The sequence below is a fragment of the Eurosta solidaginis genome, chromosome 3 (genome assembly GCF_040869045.1).
Source record: "Eurosta solidaginis isolate ZX-2024a chromosome 3, ASM4086904v1, whole genome shotgun sequence".
Lineage (NCBI taxonomy): Eukaryota > Metazoa > Arthropoda > Insecta > Diptera > Tephritidae > Eurosta > Eurosta solidaginis.
In genome coordinates this window covers 212527302-212545437 of record NC_090321.1, presented here as the reverse complement: position 1 = coordinate 212545437, position 18136 = coordinate 212527302, and the positions used below count along the sequence as shown (strand labels likewise).

General features: G+C 35.7%; 1 protein-coding gene across 1 annotated transcript in view; it reads left to right on the top strand.

Moving 5' to 3' along the window:
• Positions 1 to 6533: 6533 nt before the first annotated feature.
• Positions 6534 to 18136, top strand: part of Fkbp14 (peptidyl-prolyl cis-trans isomerase Fkb14) — a 79702-nt gene continuing 68099 nt past the window's right edge. Inside the window, exon 1 of the mRNA XM_067775003.1 lies at positions 6534 to 6753. The gene's annotated coding sequence lies outside the window, so the exon portion shown is untranslated. The remainder of the gene's footprint in view (positions 6754 to 18136) is intronic.

Below are 18136 nucleotides of genomic sequence, written 5' to 3'. Positions count from 1 at the left end.
TTAGACGGTGCAGACGGAAACACCAAGCAATGTATGTTGATGAATGTTGTGAATTTTTGTTAAAACTTTTGTTTGTAAACATTTTGTTAATTTGTAATTTTTATTAGTGAAATATGTGATATTAATTGTTTGTTTTCTATGTTTTTATGTTGTCTTCAGTGGCCCTGAGGAAGGTTACCGCAGTGTAGCCGAAATATATTGGCATAAAAAACCGAAAAACATTGTTTTTTCAATTGGGTTTTTGGACCTTGAGCCGGCAAAAAATCAATATTATTTTATTTTATTGAAAAGTGAAAATTTTGTATGCTTTCAACCAATAAGTTTATTATCGGAAAATATGACTCCGTTTTCTTAATTATTTAAGTGATTCAAAGTTCTCTTGTGAAAAATACATACATTTCAAATTAAAAAATTGTGTGCAACATTTTTGAGTCGTTAAAATTAGAGCTCAGATTGAAACACGTATACGTACATACCACAGCGAACAGAAAAATAGCAGTGCCAAGCTTTTTTTTTTCTAAATATCGGCAAATAAATTCTTCTTTTTTATAGAACTCACTTCCATCTAAGACAAAAGCTGTACGAAAAGCAGGATCTTTCAAACAAGAAGAAATAACTTTCCTCAGCTATTAACTTATCTCAAACGATAGTTCGATCTTTGATTCTCAATCTATCTCCCGAAAATGTTTCTATTTTAAAATGTATAATGCTATTTTTAAGATATTAATGTTATTAGTATTATTATGGTTTTCTTTTTTATTATTTTTTTGGAATTATATTTATATGTGTCATATTACCTAAAAGACTTGAGTCTTACTTGTACAAATTGTTTATACAATTTTTTTTTCCTGAATGGTGTTTCAGATTTTCTTCTATATAAAAATATATTATTTTGTAAGTAATTTGCTCGAATTTTCAAATTTTTGCGAAAATATTTTTGAGATTGCTTTGCATAGTTTGATATATGCCGAATTCATGACAGTTTTCTCTCGAGATATTAAAAATAAAAATAAAAATGTATTTATTTCTTACTTTTTAACTACAAAAATTTGTGGAAATAATTAATACAGCGCAATATTACAATCTGTTAAGCTGCAGAATGATCACGCCTCAATGGGACTTATGCGAGGCAACATAATCTGTAGACAGAGGAACGCCGAAGGGTGGGGCTTTATCACCATCGCTGGTTATCAACCAATTGCTAAGGCGGTTCGACGGAGGACCATTCAAACTTTCGGCATATGCAGATGACGTTTCAGTCATCAAAAGCGCAGATGCCTAACAACAAACAGTTCTCTGATAGAGCAGGCACTTCGGGATGAACAAGGCGATGCATCTGGAGTCGGATTTGAGTGCACAGTACGTCAACTTTAATAGGAAAAATTAACTGTTTGGACAACACGAAACTGTGATTACAGGAACTTATTATAACCACTTTTGGTTCGTTTTATGTAAGCACTTGGCAACTCTACCAAATATTGTTCACTCATTATACTCAGCGTGCTTTGCGAACAACGTATATTAACTTTGATTGGATAACGGTTGGTTGTACAGGTATAAAAGAATCGAGATAGATATAGACTTCCATATATCAAAATCATCAGTATCAAAAAAAATTTGATTCAGCCATGTCCGTCCGTCCGTCCTTCTGTCCGTTAACACTTGAGTAAATTTTGATGATGAAATTTCACGATGATGAAATTTGGTATGTAGGTTCCTGGTCACCCATCTCAGATCACTATTTAAAATGAATGATATCGGAATATAACCACGTCCATTTGTTCGATATCGAAAATTTCGAAAAACCGAAAAATGCGATAATTCCTTACCAAAGACGGATAAAGCGATGAAACTTGGTAGGTGGGAATTTAAAAGTTTGGCAAACTGTAATTTGGCGGTCGTTGAAGATATCATGATGATATTTGGCACGAACGTTACTACTATTACTATATATATGTTAAATAAAACTTAGGAAAATCGGATGAAGAACACGCCCACTTTTAAAAAAAAAATTTTTTTAAGTCAAATTTTATCAAAAAATTTAATATCTTTACAGTATATAAGTAAATTATGTCAACATTCAACTCCAGCAACGATATGGTGCAACAAAATACAAAAATAAAAGAAAATTTCAAAATAGGCGTGTCTCCGCTCTTTTTCATTTAATTTGTCTAGAATAATTTTAATGCCATAAGTTGAACAAAAATTTACCAATCCTTCTGAAATTTGCTAGGGGCATAGATTCTATGACGATCACTGTTTTCTGTGAAAATGGGCGAAATCGGTGGAAGCCACGCCCAGTTTTTATACACAGTCGACCGTCTGTCCTTCCGCTCGGCTGTTAACACGAAAACTTGAGCAAAACTCGATATATCTTTACTAAACTTAGTTCACATACTTATCTGAACTCACTTTATCTTGGTATAAAAATGGCCGAAATCCGACTATGACAACGCCCACTTTTTCGATATGGAAAATTACGAAAAATGACAAAAATGACATAATTCTATACCAAATACGAAAAAAGGGACGAAACATGGTAATTGGATGGTTTATTGACACAAAATTTAACTTTAAAAAAAGCTTTGTAAAATGGGTGTGACACCTACCATATTAAGTAGAAGAAAATGAAAAAGTTTTGCAGGGCGAAATCAAAAGCCCTTGGAATCTTGGCAGGAATACTGTTCGTGGTATTACATATATAAATAAATTAGCGGTACCCGAAAGATGATGTTCTGGGTCACCCTGGTCCACATTTTGGTCGATATCTCGAAAACGCCTTCACATATACAACTAGGGGCCACTCCCTTTTAAAACCCTCCTTAATACCTTTAATTTGATACCCATATCGTATAAACGCATTCTAGAGTCACCCCTGGTCCACCTTTATGGCGATAACTCGAAAAGGCGTCCACCTATAGAACTAAGGCCCACTCCCTTTTAAAATACTCATTAACTCCTTTGATTTGATACCCATATCGTACAAACACAGTCTAGAGTTACCCCTGGTCCACCTTTATCGCGATATCTCGAAGAGGCGTCCCCCTATGGAACTAAGGCCCATTCCCTTTTAAAATACTCATTAACACCTTTCATTTCATTCCCATATCGTACAAACAAATTCTAGAGTCGCCTCTGGTCCACATTTATGGCGATGTCTCGAAAAGGCGTCCACCTATAGAACTAAGACCCACTGCCTTTTAAAATACTCATTAACACCGTCCATTTGATTCCCATATAGTACAAACACATTCTAGAGTCACCCCTGGTCCAGCTTTATGGCAATATCCCGAAATGGCGTCCACCTATAGAACTATGGCCCATTCCCTTTTAAAATACTCTTTAATACCTTACATTTGATACCCATGTCATACAAACACATTCCAGGGTTACCCTAGGTTCATTTTCCTACATGGTGATTTTCCCTCATTTTGTCTCCAAAGCTCTCAGCTGAGTATGTAATGTTCGGTTACACCCGAACTTAGCCTTCCTTACTTGTTTTTCTCTAAACTCGATCATACAAAATCAGCACTATCACTCTAAGAAACGAGTATTCTTTTAGCTCTTGGAGCCAAATCTAGAGTAACCAAAGTGTAAAATATGATCGATTGGTAAATGATTGGTTTATAGGGGATTTAATTCTTTTAGGTCGACATTTTTGACACTTTATGTATTGGAAGTTGGTAACAAAATTTTGATAAATACGACAAATATTTTTCCAAAATTGGACTAAAGGCCGAGCCACAATGAAATTTTTCATATAGATGCGTTCAAGGCAATCTTATGCATGCCAGTAACATCGCTACAATCAACCATGATGTTGAGTTTGTAAATATTAAGAAATTTCAGACTTGGTGATTGAAGTTTATTCCGCCTTGCCCATTCACATACAAAATTTCGCGAACCAGTGTTATAAAAATTCTCACTATACAAGAAAAATACTCCCTAACATATTTGTGTCATATTCATTTGCAAAATTGCTGTTTTAACTGTGAAAAATGTTTAGAAAGTAAAAACGTGTGCGAAAAATAAATTCACTTGCAAAATGTGAAAGCACCTTTAGCCAAAGCAAATGTCGAATTCTTCATTTTATGCTTTGCTTGCAACAAAAGTTTTAAGTTGGCTACTTTTGCATGTCATATGGGGCCAGTGTCGCTCAATCTGCCGTTCTCCATAAAAATGCGTGCAATCTACTTACCATGCATAAGATTGCATTAAACGCATCTGTCTGAAAACTGCTTATGTGACGGGACTTTAAATATTAGCGGAGCTTAATTACAATCAAAAATCCCTTTGGCTCTATGTCAGTGGGAATGCCGAAATATGCTTCACTGGGCGTTGATAAATCGGCCTTCGATTTTTTTTACATATCAGGTGGCATGTCATTGAAAGTTGACTTCATTTCTTGAAAGTAGTAGAGGATCACTTGAGTGATCCATATACTTACCTAACTTACTCATATGATTTGACCTTTTTCAAGCTAAAGTTAGCTGTTGGCTAAAATTATATAGTTTTTGGGACTTCTTTTATGGCGTGATACGAATACCATAATATTTTGTTTTTTTTTCTCTCTCTTTTCCTTTCTTATAAACATCAAATTTAATTTCTTTACACGATTTGTCATGGAGAAAACCATTCATAGTGTAATACTTATGTAAATATGTATGAGAATGCTTGTATGTTTGTATATATTAAAGTCAGGGATTGGAAATGACTTTTGACTTTTATTGGTCAAAATTGAAATCAAAAAACCGTCGATACTGAAGGGGGTTATGCCATTTCTATAAGAAGAACACCAATAAGAACGAGAAGTCAACTGAAGATGGCACAATGCCGATCAACAATGTCTCCAAACCAAATTTGAAAAAAAACTACGAAAAATCGTACCGTATTTACCTGTCTGAAAAAGCAACAAAACGAAATGAACCACTAAGTTCATTATTTCACAGACTATCATGGGTTCATTTTTACTTTTTTGAGGTTTAACAGTTTTTTTTTATTTTTTATTTCGCTCAAGAAATATTTATTAGTATTATTATTTTTTAAATTATTTCGTAAAGATTTTCTGTCATACCGGGTCAATTTAGGTTTGGAGTCAAACCGGAAAACAACTTATACTCTTGTCCTGTCGGAAAAATCAACAAAAAAGAACATTTTTTTTTAGTTTTATATCTTTTACTCGGCCACCGTGGTGTGATGGTAGCGTGCTCCGCCTACCACACCGTATGCCCTGGGTTCACACCACGGGCAAAGCAACATCAAAATTTTAGAAATAAGGTTTTTCAATTAGATGAAAATTTTTCTAAGCGGGGTCGCCCCTCGGCAGTGTTTGGCAAGCGCTCCGGGTGTATTTCTGCCATGAAAAGTTCTCAGTGAAAACTCATCTGCCTTGCAGATGCCGTTCGGAGTCGGCATAAAACATGTAAGTCCCGTCCGGCCAATTTGTAGGGAAACTCAAGAGGAGCACGACGCAGATTGGAAGAGAAGCTCGGCCTTCTCTTCGGACGTTATCGCGCCTTACATTATTTTATTTTTATCTTTTACTCGCAAAATCCGTTATTTTTTCTTAGCTTTTTACTTCGCTTGGAAAAAATTCCATTTTTCCGACTTATTTTGTTTTATTGATTTTCCGACAGCGTGGTTAAATGATGTATATTGGAACGACTTTCCGTCATCCCTTGTCAAATTTTGTTTCGAGACAAACCGGTTTCGGCGTTGTTCCATCATCAGTGTCGATTTTCGTTCTCGTGCAATTTTCCCAGTGAAATAAAAAACTCAAAAATAACTGTTTTTTCGAGATAAATATAAAACCCGAAAAATAACTATTGTTTTCCAAGCGTAATAAAAATCTCAAGAAAAAATTATTATTTTCCGAACGAAATATAGAAATAAGAACTAAGTGTAGTTTTCCAACCAAAAATAAAAATTCACAAATAACTTTCACTTTCCGATCGTCGTAAAAATCTCAAAAATAACTGTTTTTATTTCATGAAACGTATGAAAAACTAGAAAAATAATAATTGAGAAGCAATTTTTATATCAAAACTTATAACTCCTACTAAAGTTCGAAGAATAACAGTTATTTTCCGAGTAGTAAAAATATCAAAAAAAAAAAAACACTATTATTTTCCAAGCGAAATAAAAAACTTAAGAAATAACTGTTATTTTCCAATTTAATAAAAATCTCCAAAATAACTATTACTTGTCAAGTGAAATGAAAAACTTAAAAATAACTGCTATTTTCCGAGCGCGAAAAAAAATCTCAAAAAATTATTATTGTTTTCCGAGCCAAATAAAAAAATAAAACACATATATTTTTTGCGAGCAAAATTAAAAACTCAAAAAATAATTATTAAAAACCGATTATTATAGTAAAAACCTATAACCGTCACGATCCCTGATTAGAGTACGTGGATGTTCAAGTGAAACAAGTTTATTGCTACTTTTGTTGTTTTTTTTGTTTCAGTGCTGGTAGCCCCAATTCGTTGGATACTTGGAGCTATGCTCGCACTGCTGCAATGCGATCAAAATTCAGTAGAGATTTTTTCGTCGATCGCATCGGTTGTTGGTTGCTCTCCGTATTTGGATTTCAATACGCGCGCTTTTAAGTGAAAATTGAAAAATCCGTTTTTGGTTGTAACATCATTTTTCATTTTGCCTTTAACGTTGATTGGCAACAGTGCATTTGCATACAATTGAAGTTGGTTTTGAAATTTTTTGTTTTATCAAAAACTTAACGTTAGTACCTGACAGGTAAATATGACGTGGATATTCAATTCAGGAAAAATCATTAAGCATACGCAAATACTTAAATACATATACATGTATATATACATATGTATGTATATGTAAAAATATACGAGCCGAAAGATATCTCATTAGCCGGTAGTTTTAGAGGCACAGAGAGATATACATATGTGGGTATGAAGTTATTTAACAGACCACAAACAGATCATACTTTGAATATCGATCACTGAGGACTTTGAGATAGATCAATTATTTACGTACTCATGTATTTACATAATTACATATGTGGCAATTAAATTAGATTAAAAAAATTTATTTTAATTAAAATACTGAAATTAAAAAAGTATAAAGCGGATACACCAATTTGCGATAACGATGGTGCTAAATTTTTCATGCATGAGCGCTCAGAGAACTGCAATCACGCCGAGCAACATAAGTATTCAGCCATCAGTGCAATGAAATATAAAGAAAAAACAACAAATCGTTTACGGCGTCAACGAATAAAAATCATCCACGAGTATATATTTTTTTTAATCTTCATTCTTCAGATAAGAAGTCTAAACAACTGATAATTATACAAAACTTGCCAGCACAGCAAATATTCTCCATACACACAAAGTTAAACAATGGCATGACAACAAAGAAAATAAAATAATAGTTTTAATGGTCATAGGTACCTATTTTATTTTACAGCAGTGAGCACGAAAATAGTGCAATGGCAATTTTTATCAAATTTCGGCAATGAATTTTTTTTTTTATTTTCGTTAATCAAGAAAAAACCTCTATGAATTTTGTAACTAAAACTAAGAAAACCAATCTCAGAAACGTTTTCGAAAAAATTCGAAATGCGCCTGCAGCCTTTTCTAGCTTTTTAAGTCAAGCAACCAAACCAGCGACGCGTACTACATGAGCGGCCGACCAACTGCTTCTTAAGTTGGGCTGGCAGCATGCGACTTGGAATTTGTGAGGAATGTGCCTAAAAGGTAAAACTGCTATCGAGCGTTAAGCGGGAGTCATTGGTGCCGTATGTCGTATCGCTGTAGTCGTATCCCTGACGTAATCAGCTGTTTATCGTTACGACGGTAAACCAAAAACCAATTGATTGGCTACGATACGGTTACGACCTTAGCGGCACCAATAATCGATTACATTGATTCCCATAAGGTTGGTCGAATCAGCTGTTATAAGGTTACCGATACGGTTACCGATAAAGCACCAATGTCTGCAGCTTTACACATAAGATCTTTGGGTGGCAAATAGTCTATAGCGCCATCAACCTGAATACCCAATGTTTGCGTCAGCTGTTCTTAAACAGACTGCTTGTGGACATGGGCGGCGATGAATTTAGATCGCGCGAGGTGAAACAACAGAAAGACTGATATATAGCTATTATATTTGGAAACAAATTGTTGTTGAAAGCAGCTGTGATATGAATAAATTTAACAGAGGCGAGGATAGCACACCACCTTACGCCACCGCCTGTTTGATTCTCCTAGGGTTTGTGGTGTTGTTCCTAAATTGAACGGACGTTTGCCGACCACTCAGATAATTTCCAGTACACCTATTTAGACAAGGGGAAAGGGGTGAATCTTCCCTGTCTTGGAGTAGTGTGTGGTTGACTGTTTCAAAATATTTTGACAGGTCAAGTGCCACGAGCGCCGTCCTCTGTTGAAATTTTAAGTGCTCCAGCCCGCAATTTATCTGGGTGTTAATGGCGTTTATCGCAGTGGTAGTGATACATATTTCAAGGAAATCATGCTGGTAGTTAGCCAACCGAAGACATGCGTTTAAATGAAGGAAGCAAAACGGTTTTTATAAATACAGGACAAACGACAACAAGAGATCAGATCGAAAATCGACACTGATGATGGCACAACGCCGAAACCGGTTTGTCTCAAAACCAAATTTAACAAGGGGCGACGGAAAATCGTTCCAATATACATCGGTTTTCAAAGTCTTCGCTACTGAATGACAACGACTCACCATCGTAAGCTGAGCTTCCAGGCTTTGGTTGTGGTTGTTGTAGCAGTGCTTCGCCCCATCTGGGGATAATTGGGAGTTTAACCGGTTACAGTTGAGCTATAGTGACGCGCGTTTCCCTGGGGAGAATGCGGTCGTCTTCTGCGAGTTCTGGGTATTTTTCTTTAAGAACTGGATTTTCCGAGCAATTTTTGTGGATATTACTGAGGACCTGCTTGTGCATTTTTGCTTCATACGGCTGTGTTCTCAGGTGCCGTATTTCCTCATATTGCTTACGGAGATGACCTCTTAAGCCCCTAGGAGGTGTTGCCTCGTCAATCAGATATTTGTTGGGATGCTCAGGTTTCTGGGTATTCAACAGAACCTTTAGGCTAGGCGACCAAATCGGGGACGCGTAGCATGCAATCGGCCGGCCAATTGCTTTGTATGTGATAATGAGTGTTTCTTTATCTTTACCCCAAGTGCTGTCGGCAAGAGATTTCAGGATTTTATTACGGCTTTGGATTTTTGGTACAATTGCGGCGGCATGCTCTCCAAAATATAGATCCTGATCGAATGTCACACCCAAAATTTTAGGTAGTAAGACCGTCGGTAGCGTAATGCCATCGACGTGGATATCTAATATGGTCGACATTTGCTGCGTCCATGTTGTAAATAAGGTCGCCGATGATTTGGCCTGTGACAGTGCCAGGTTTCGCGAGGTACAATACTGCCTCCAGGCTTTGGTCGTAAGAATATCTGTTCCATTCTTCATTCTTCTGGAATGGAAAAGGCAAACACGACAAGTGGACCGCGTGCATCGGGTAACTGATGCCCTTATACTCAAGATGTTTTAGCATCGGCATAGCTATTCCGTCTAGGTCTCTTGATTTAGAAGGCTTGGCCTTTTTTTTGGCAGAAGTAACGGTGATATGTTCTGTGATTTAGTTTGTGTTTGTGTTGCCGTTGATTTGTAGAACATCTAACCTTGTTAACTGAAGTATTGCCAAATTCTAGTCAATGAACTTTACAAAAGCTGACTAGTATGAATAACCCCATACAATTATAGTCAATGAACTAGGAATGTTTGCTAGCTACTTTGGCTTTTGACTGCAGGGCGTCTATTTGAACTCATACAAAAAAAAAATCAAAAAAAAAAAAAAACAAAGTTATGGTAGACCTTAAACACTCTAGTGAAAACGTAAAAATTTTGGTTTTTAGTCATATAAGTAATGGTGAATCTATAAAGTGTTCGGCCGCTGTAATCATATAAATACTTTTAACTCTCTTGTGCTTCTACTAAAATGTTTTCTCAATTACAGTTGTGAGTATTCTAGCCGGCTGATCTCGTTCTCAGCTGTTTGTTTATAATATAAACTTTATATTGACATACTTATGTACATTCATGTTTTTGTAGTTATATATATATAAGTATACGTGTATACACAGTAGACCGGATCTAAAAATAAAGTTTATTCACCCCAATAAAAAGTCTGTTTAAAGTTCAAAATTTCTACAAAATTCTACCGGCCTTCATTTTTCGTCAGTATATCACAATTTAAAGCTTGAGTACAATGAACTTTGTAATCAAAATTTTCTTCTCTTATTATTTTGCGGGAATCAGAAAATGTTCAGCGATCACTTTTAGAAACATAAGCAATTACATATGTACTACTCATGTTGAGGTCGCTCAAAGTTTTTTACGATACGGTTTTATATAGAGTTCTGCAATGGATCAAGAAACTAAAAATTGATATGACCAACCGAACAAGAATTAATGTTGTTCAAGTAAATCAATATTGGGATTAAGGTTATGTACGATTTCATGTAGTCATTGGCTTTTATGTGTGCACTTCTTTCTAACTGTGAGGATGATATTACATTATGATGATGTTGCTTTGTCTTTCTTTTATTTAAAAAAAATAAAAATAAAAAATATATATAAGGCGCGATAACCTTCGAAGAGATATTAGACTATTAGACCGTGCTTCTATTCCAACTTGCATCGTGCTTCTCTTAATTTTCCTAAAAATTGGCGGAGACTGAACCTACATGTTTTTCGCCGACTCCGAACGGCATCTGCAAAGCAGATGAGTTTTCACTGAGAAGCTTTTCATGGAGAAATACACTCGGAGTGTTTGCCAAATCACTGCCGAGGGGCGCGCCAACTGGTAGTTGTGTCGTGGGGTGTGATGGTAGCGTGCTCCACTATCACACCGAAGATCTTGTGTTCGATCTCCAGATAAAGCAACATAAATTTAGATCCATGTTTTTTCAATTAGATCTTTTAATTAAAAAGTATGTATATAATAAACTAGGGCCACGCTTCGATGCTTAGTTTTCATCTTCATTTAACTTTTATCCTTGATAATCGAAAATAAAAAAATAAAAAATTTAAGTAACTAAATTTTATAAAAATTCACAAACATTTAAAATTCATTCATACATCAGCGAACACGAAAATAGCAGTGGAAATTTTTATAAAATTTTTTCAATTAAGTAAGTACTTCCATTTTTATTTCCGATAATTTATGATAAAAGTTAAATGAATTTTGTAACGGAAATTATGTAAACCAATCTCAAAAGTTGCGGCCACCGTGGTGTGATGGTAGCGTGCTCCGCCTATCACACCGTATGCCCTAGGTTCAACTCCCGGGCAAAGCAACATCAAAATTTTAGAAATAAGATTTTTCAATTAGAAGAAAATTTTTCTAAGCGGGGTCGCCCCTCGGCAGTGTCTGGCAAGCGCTCCGATTGTATTTCTGCCATGAAAAGCTCTCAGTGAAAACTCATCTGCCTTGCAGATGCCGTTCGGAGTCGGCATAAAACATGTAGGTCCCGTCCGGCCAATTTGTAGGGAAAAATCAAGAGGAGCACGACGCAAATTGGAAGAGAAGCTCGGCCTTAGATTTCTTCGGAGGTTATCGCGCCTTACATTTATTTTTTTTTTTTTTATTTAATCTCAAAAAGATTTGAAAACTCGAGACAATTTAATGAAATTTCCAACTTTTTATTTGGAGCTCTCTAAACTATTTTAAGCGGTTTTATTTAGCTTGACTTAACAGGGCGGCCGTTGTGAACGAATTTTGTAATTAAAATTTAAGTAACTTCCCGATAAGCTACAAGCTTGAAACTTGGAAAATAGTTCAGAACCCGATGGAAATGCAATAATAAGATAAAAAAAATCCGATAGGTGGAGCTTATGGTCCGATTTGGCTCATATTTGGAACACATAATATATACATACATGAATAGCAAGCGACCTAAGAAAAAATTCGCCACCAGATGGCGCAATGATCAAGATACTAAAAATACTCCTACTTGTGGTCCCATTTGGGTCATATTTGGAACAAATATTACATACAGTTCTGTAGAAGTGACATCAAACTACTTTGGAGTTCGAGGAGGGACAAGCATACGTGGCGCCGAGTCGAGTAAAGTCTTTGGAAGGATTATGTATTGAGCACTTAGATTGTAACAAATTGTCAGGAAAGAGTCCTTGTAATAATGAGTCACTAAATGAACTTAATAGAATGAGAAATAATAGGCAATTAAATAAAAACTTGAAAATAAAATAATTAAAAAAAAATTTTGAATTAAACGGTTTTATTGAAAACAATATTTACATTAACGAATAATAATACTAAAAGCTAGAAAATAATTAGGTTGGTCCTAGGTAGGTACTAGTCATCACACTCCTCATCAATCTAGGCCGTTGATCAGACAATTAAATAAAAGCGTTGGGAGCGTGAAATTTCTAAAAATGTAAGGCGTAGCATAACCTGATTAAGGTTTAGTTGGTTTTACTTTTTATTATCAATAGAAATTTGACGATTTTTGTTGTTATATCGGCCTACTGATTTGTAAGATCGTGGGTTCGAATCGAGCTCTAGGCCTAACAATAATTTTTTATCATTATTATTATATATATATGATGGCAATGCTGCCATAGTGTCATATTTTATTGACACTTTTTCCCCGTGCTCTGGGATGTATTAACAATTTTTGTTGTTATATCGGAACCCTCGATCTTACAAATCAGTAGGCCGATATAACAACAAAAATTGTTAATACATCCCAGAGCACGGGGAAAAAGTGTCAATAAAATATGACACTATGGCAGCATTGCCATCAAACAAGTCCAATTTTCACATTCATTCTGCAACAGATGTCGCAGTGTTGTGAATATCAATTGGCAAGAGCCAGAATAGAAGTAGGATTATTGAAGACAAACAAAAAACCGCTTTGATGGCTGAATGGTTATAGCCGCGGCACCTAAACGTTGCCGATGAAGGAATTTAGCAGTTCCCGAAATGGATCTATACAACGAGCTTTGGCAGTTGTCTAAATTTTTTCTTTCTTCTATTCTAATTTAATAATTTTTTCAATTGAGAAAAAATAATACTGATAATGATAAAAAATTATTGTTAGGCCTTGAGCTCGATTCGAACCCTCGATCTTACAAATCAGTAGGCCGATATAACAACAAAAATTGTTAATACATCCCAGAGCACGGGGACAAAGTGTCAATAAAATATGACACTATGGCAGCATTGCCATCAAACAATTCCAATTTTCACATTCATTCTGCAACAGATGTCGCAGTGTTCTGAATATCAATTGGCAAGAGCCAGAATAGAAGTAGGATTATTGAAGACAAACAAAAAACCGCTTTGATGGCTGAATGGTTATAGCCGCGGCACCTAAACGTTGCCGATGAAGGAATTTAGCAGTTCCCGAAATGGATCTATACAACGAGCTTTGGCAGTTGTCTAAATTTTTTCTTTCTTCTATTCTAATTTAATAATTTTTTCAATTGAGAAAAAATAATACTGATAATGATAAAAAATTATTGTTAGGCCTTGAGCTCGATTCGAACCCTCGATCTTACAAATCAGTAGGCCGATATAACAACAAAAATTGTTAATACATCCCAGAGCACGGGGACAAAGTGTCAATAAAATATGACACTATGGCAGCATTGCCATCAAACAATTCCAATTTTCACATTCATTCTGCAACAGATGTCGCAGTGTTCTGAATATCAATTGGCAAGAGCCAGAATAGAAGTAGGATTATTGAAGACAAACAAAAAACCGCTTTGATGGCTGAATGGTTATAGCACCGGCGCCTAAACGTTGCCGATGAAGGAATTTAGCAGTTCCCGAAATGGATCTATACAACGAGCTTTGGCAGTTGTATAAATTTTTTCTTTCTTCTATTCTAATTTAATAATTTTTTCAATTGAGAAAAAATTTATCAATATAATAATGATAAAAAATTATTGTTAGGCCTTGAGCTCGATTCGAACCCGCGATCTTAGAAATTTGACGCGTTCAACGCTTTTGTTTAATTGTCTGATCAACGCCCTAGATTGATGAGGAGTGTGATGACTAGTACCTTCTTAGGACCTACCTAATTATTTTCCAGCTTTTAGTATTATTATTACTTAATGTACAAAATATTGTTTTCAATAAAACAGTTTAACTAAAATTTTTTTTAATTATATTATTTCCTAGATGAAAATTGGTTGGCCTTCAAAAATGTGTGCGCAAAAAAATTCAGAAAATTCTAAATAGAAGTTTCGAAATTTTCGTAAAATTTTCTTTTATTTTCGAGTTTATTCGAAACGTTTATGAAATTGTTTTGCTTGGTTTCAGTAGCAACATTAATGGAAATTGTTTTTCTTAAATTATCGAATATGAAAAAAAAACTATTAATTGACGAAATTTGTTATATATTGTCACTGCTATTTTCGTGTTCGCTGGTGTATATTCAAATTCACTGCACATATCTTAAATTGTCTGTGAAATTTACGGCACCATACATTTGAATTTTAACCCACACTCCAAAGATTGGTGCGTTAAATTTGCAAAGCACGTGCAGATTTAAAGAAATGGGAAAAAGCTCAAAAAGGTGCTCTTATTTGCACTTTCCATCGAAGTATTCCTTGTTTATAATACCTTTAGTTTTTGGAGCACATCGCCAAATAAAGTGAACAGTTTATAAAAAAATAATAAATCTGATTGGTTTTGTTTTAGCGATTTCACCATTTCAAATTTGACAATCGAGTTGCGCATGCGTTTCTACTTACTTTCTTTATGTTCATATGTATGGCACATTTTAATTTAAATTAAAGAATTAAAGAAATATCAACTTCACACTTCAATTTCATTCAACGAAAACTATGAAATTACGAAATATTCGTTATCAACAGAGCTGTAAAACTGTGCAATCATTTGAAATTTTAAATCATTGATTTAAGAATGCGTGCTCTTCATTCATTCATTCCTTGTTAAGGAATGTGGCTTAAAAGTTAAACCATTCTTGATTCAGTAGTGAAAAAAAAAGAAGTTCAGGAGTGCCCTGAACTCATTCGATGAAAGAATGAAGTCATTGAATGAAACACAAACATTTTTCAACACAGAATAAGCATTCAAATGAATGCAGCCTTTGCTGAGTGTGCACACACTTTTCTAGTACCAATCAGTTATGTAACACTGTCAAAACATCAGCTGTAAAAAACTGTAGTCCGATGGAGCCAGTCAATCTCTTTGTGGAGAGGGAAATTAATAACCTCTGAAGAGTTTCTCCCAATGAAACATTTTTTTTGTGGTACATTTGAAGGAAAACTGGGAAGGTGACTCAGGTGAATAGAAAAAGCCTGAATCGCTGTAGGACGATGCCATGGAATTAGACGTATATTTATCGAAATTCTCGGAATTAGGAATCTCCAACATAATCGCCGATAGACCTATGTACTTTGATGTATTTAAATTTAAACTCAAGTATCTGTTTTTGTTGTATTATCGACAAAAAATATCCCCAATTTACTCTATTTGGTCAATGCACAATGTGTTCATTTACAAAATCCATTTTACTACAATAGCAAAATAAGTAGGACATATAGAACCATTTTGACATATAGCAAGAAAGCAATAGATTGTCTTTGCGAAGTTTAAGAGAAACTGAAAAAAAAGACACACTTAAGGCTCCATTACTGATACTTAGCATAGACTTGACTTGACTTGAGAACTGTCACTTACAGTTCTGTTAAATGAACAGTGCATGTTACTGATTACTCAAAACTTGGCAACACTTAACTTGACTTAGAAGTCTGTTGAATTTTGATTTTCTTTGTAAGTTCTAAGTGACGTTTACATTTTGAGATGCCATTTGTTTGTTTCCATGTCATTTTGACATTTTGTCATACAAATTGACATTTATTTAAAAGTAAATTTCAAACCTGATTATGATGCCAGATTGTATGCGCTAAGTGGAGTATAATCGTGGCTAAGTTGCCAAGTTTACGCCAAGTCAAGTCAAGTCTATGCTAAGTATCAGTAATGGAGCCTTTACTGGCATATTGCGATGATTTAAGGCAACTGCAGTTTCACCCTGTGATTCGTAGTTCGAATCTCGGTGAAACCTTTGATAACATTCGAAATTGAATGATGATGATTATGTGGCGATTTTCGAAATGTTAAAATCGCAGTATGTCAGTAAATGTTTCTTTCTTTTCAAAAATAATGATTGAATATCAAATTATTATAAGCCGGTGTAGCTCATGAATTCTTAAATATTAAACTAATTGAATAATTAAAAGGCGCTATTATTTCTATTGATAAATTTTAGGCCTTTTTTGCACCCAACTCCTAAATTGATTTAACATATTTGATGGCAATGAAAGTATACAAAAAATAACCTTGGGAAAAAATTATTTAGTACTGAATGGGAAAAGTGTGCATTCATTTTAAGTTTACATTCATTAAAGATTGGGAATGGTTTCTACATTTCCACTCTATATTGAATTATTTTTTACCATTCAATAACATACACACTTTAGCTTTGAGTTAAAGTATTTTGAGTTATTCAGAAATAGAGATTTATAATATGCAACCAAAAAATTACAATTTTTTAAAAGAATGCTGAGAGAATGCACACTCAATTGATTTAATCTTTTTACAGCTCTGGTTAGCAACTGCAACAAGGCCTTAGACCTCGGGGCAGCTTGAGTGCATGCCGTGTGGCCATAGTAGTAAAGCGCCATCTAATATCGAGCAAACGGAATATATGGTGCCAGAATATGAAATATGAGAACAAACTAAACAGATTAGGTTAGGTTGAACTGGCTGGCCCATGAGGACTGATTGAGTCCGTAGTGTTACCAGAAGTTTGTTTTAACGACCAAATTGAAAAACCCTATCAAAAACCAGGACCTATGTTATAAAATAACTCCGTCCTCTTGCTAAATACTAGAAGCTTCCTAGGACTTAAGCCTCTTGCTGCTTCTAGATCTGGCAGCTGTATCACTCCTAATAGCTGGAGTCTTAGCCTGGCAAGTGCAGGGCACGATCACAGAACGTGCTCGATCGTTTCCTCCTCCAACCCGCACTTCCTACATCTGCTATCACTGACCAAGCCTTATTTAAAGTCATGTGACGCCAGAAGGCAGTGTCCAGTCAGAATACCCCTCATGAGTCTACAGTCCTCTCTTTTTAATGATAGAAGCAATTGTGTTAGTCTAAGGTTGTAAGACCTACACATAATCTTCGATACTTTACAGCACCGCGCTTGCACCCACGCCTTTCCCGCTTGGTCGATCATGTGCACCTCTCGCCTTCGCTTAATCTCGCCCAATCTAATTGGGACGTCTACGGAGCAAGCTTCAAGGGATGCGCCCTTTTTAGCTAGTTCGTCCGCTTTTTCATTCCTATCTATTCCCATATGCCCTGGGACCCAATATGTCCCGATTCTCTCCAGAGACTGCTTACACTCTAGCATGTATTTAGATGCTATGCTATGCGAGATTATTGCCTTAATTGCTGCTTGACTGTCAATATAAAAGTTAACACGGTTGCAGCTTAAGCTATTCTCTTCCAGGGTCTCTACTGCTCTGGTTACGGCTAATATTTCCGCTTGGAAAACGCTACAGTAATCTGGCAGCCTGTAGGATCTGCTTATTTCCGGATCAGCGCAGTATACCGCAGACCCTACTCCTTCCACTACTTTGGAGCCATCGGTGTACACATGTATCGCCTCGTCCGCCATTTGCGCACCCTTGCGCCAACCGTCCACCTATATAGTGGCTTTAAGATCTCCCTCGAAGCGCATATAGGGAATCAGGTAGTCTGTTCGTCTTGTGATTGATGTCGCTATACTACTATGGCCATGTGGTCGGCGCTCAAGCTGCCCCGAAGCACCGAGCCTGGTTGCGGTCGTTAATGCTTTGTTTTTTGCTACCAGGTCTACAGGTGGAATGTGCAGAATGGCATACAGTGCAGCCGTCGGGGTTGTTTTCAGGGCTCCCGTAATGCTAAGCATCGATAGTCTGATACCCCGTCTAATTTTTTGAGGTATGTTGTTTTTTGTGTCGCTTTCCACCAAACAAGAACTCCATAGTATAGAATAGGGCTTACAATCGCTGTAA